This window comes from Meleagris gallopavo, chromosome 21 (assembly GCF_000146605.3).
Source record: "Meleagris gallopavo isolate NT-WF06-2002-E0010 breed Aviagen turkey brand Nicholas breeding stock chromosome 21, Turkey_5.1, whole genome shotgun sequence".
NCBI lineage: Eukaryota > Metazoa > Chordata > Aves > Galliformes > Phasianidae > Meleagris > Meleagris gallopavo.
Genome location: NC_015031.2, coordinates 4,500 through 7,115, shown reverse-complemented (window position 1 = coordinate 7,115; position 2,616 = coordinate 4,500).

The following is a 2,616-nucleotide window of genomic DNA, read 5'->3' as shown; positions in this document are numbered from 1 at the left end:
ATTGTAGGGGTTGGAAGGGACCTCCAGAGATCATCTAGACCAACTCCCTGCCAAAGCAGGTTCCCTACACCAGGTCGCACAGGTAGGCGTCCGGGCGGGTCTTGAATGTCTCCAGAGAAGGAGACTCCACCACCTCCCCGGGCAGCCTGTTCCAGTGCTCCGTCACCTCACCTAAAGCAGTTCTTGCGCACAGTTGTGCGGCACTTCCTATGCTGCACTTTCTAGCCGTTCCTCCTCGTCCTGTCTCCACACGCTGCAGAAAAGAGTCTGGCCTCGCCACTCTGCCCCCACACCTCAGATATTTACACACCTGGATCAGGTCCCCTCTCAGCCTTCCTTTCTCAAGGCTGAACAGACCCAGCTCACTCGGCCTTTCTCCATAGGGGCGATGCTCCAGGCCCTTCACCACCTTTGTGGCCCTCCGCTGGACTCCTTCCAAGAGATCCCTGTCTTTTTTGTACTGGGGAGCCCAGAACTGGACACAGCACTCCAGGTGAGGCCTTACCAGGGCGGAGCAGAGGGGGAGGATCACCTCCCTCGACCTGCTGGACACGCTCTTCTTAATGCACCCCAGAATGCCATTGGCCTTTTTGGCCACGAGGGCAGACTGCTGGCTCACGGCCAACCTGTCGTCCACCAGGACGCCCAGGTCCCTCTCTGCAGAGCTCCTGTCCAGCAGCTCATCCCCCAGCGTGTATTGGTGCATGCAATTATTCCTCCCTAGGTGTAAGACCCTACACTTGCTTTTGTTGAACCTCATCCGGTTTCTTACTGCCCAGCTCTCCAGCCCTTTTTGAAGTCCAGAGTGACATTGGCTATCCTCCAGTCTTCAGGGACATCCCCTGTTGTCCAAGACCTCTCAAAAATGATGGAGAGTGGTTCAGCAATGACCTCCACCAGCTCTCTCAGCACACGTGGATGCACCCCATCAGGTCCCATGGACTTGTGGACCTTAGTACTGCCTAGGCGCTCACGCACGTCCTCTTTCCTGACTAAAGGGAAGTCTCCCATTCCGCAGACCCTCTCCCTAACCTCCAGGGTGTGGGAAACCTGAGGGAGAGCCTTTTCACTGAAGATGGAAGTAAAGAAGGCATTCAGTATCTCTGCCTTCTCAGCAACCCCCGTTACCAGGACCCCCCCCTCACTTAGTAAGGGGCCCGACATTCTCTCTAGTTTCCTTTTGCTGTTAACATAGTTTGTCTTGTCTTGCAGTTAACTCTGTTCTTCTGTCTTCCATGAAACTCTATTTCTGCCTCTTTCCTGAGTGAAGTTCTCTCTTCTGCATGACGTGTACATGGGAGTGCAGCCATCGGACAGAACAAGGTGGGGACTTGAAGAATGCAGGTGTGTGTGTGACTGGGGTGGTCTGTGCCCACAGCTGGACTGCAGCTATGGCCAGGGAGGCTTATCTATCTGGGTACCCACAACTGGGGCCCAGAGTGGAACCCTGGGGCAGATCCTGGGCAGACTGAGAGTCTGAGCCCAGCTGCTGAAGGTATGTACCCCAGATAGACAGACAGACAGACGGACGGACAAATACCTGTGGCATACATGTATATTTGACACATCTCACTAACATTTCTCCATCCTGTTCAGCTAGAGAGGAGACTGTGGTAAGGCTGCTGCTGCTGCTAATTCTGTTTGCCAACTGGAATTATTCCATGGTCCTAAGGTTAATAGAGCAGTGCCTGTTCTGTCTGGTAGTTCCCCCTCTTGAAAGTCTGCAAAAGAGGACAAAGACCTCGGACAAAGACCTTGGAGGAAGGGAAGGGGGAGAGTCCGACATCCCAGTAGAGTTCCTCCTGTCAGGAATATGTCCCTCATACCAGACTGCAATTTCTCCTCTTGCTCCTGACCTACCTGCTGAGTGCATTTGGCAATGTCTTCACCACCATATCTCAAGTGGTTTCAGAGCAAGCAGATGTGAATGAGAATAAGAATTGAAGCCCTGCAAAAGTAAAGTTGGCTTATGCTGCATTCATCCATTTCAAAAATTCACCCAGAAGTCCCAGAGTGATCTCTGGCATCACTGTGACCATCTTCTCTCCCACGTCCTTCTTCGAGGCACTGGGCAGAGAAGAGAGGCTGCCATGGACAGTAAAAGGACCACAACTCCAACAGGGGAATGTCCTGGGAAATTTGGGTGGGAAGCATCACGAGGCTGTGAAGGCAGGGAAAAGGACAGCCTCCTGCTACGAACTGCACTTCCATTCTCATTTTCCCGTGTCCCGGCACTTCAAGGCAGACCCCAGAGAGCCCTGGGGGACAACCCTGCACACTTCTGCTGTGGCCTGACCCAAGCCTGGTTCTCCTCATCCTCAACAGCGGAACTGACAAGGAAGCCTGTTGGTAACACACTGACAGGTGGGAATTCCTTTCGGACTGCCTGTCTGTGCACCTCATATCCAGAAGGTACCCCTATCTCTGCCCTATCTCTGCTGGGGCTTATAAGTCCAGCACCAGTTTCATGGCAAAACCAAACACCAGGGTCACTTCCTGAGGCCAGACCTGAGGCCGAGCCCCGTTAAGGAAATCCAGGAGAGGCTGGGTCCTCTCTTGTTTTACATTCACCAGTAACATGGATGAGAGGAGAGAGTGCCTGCTCTGTGTGGAAAA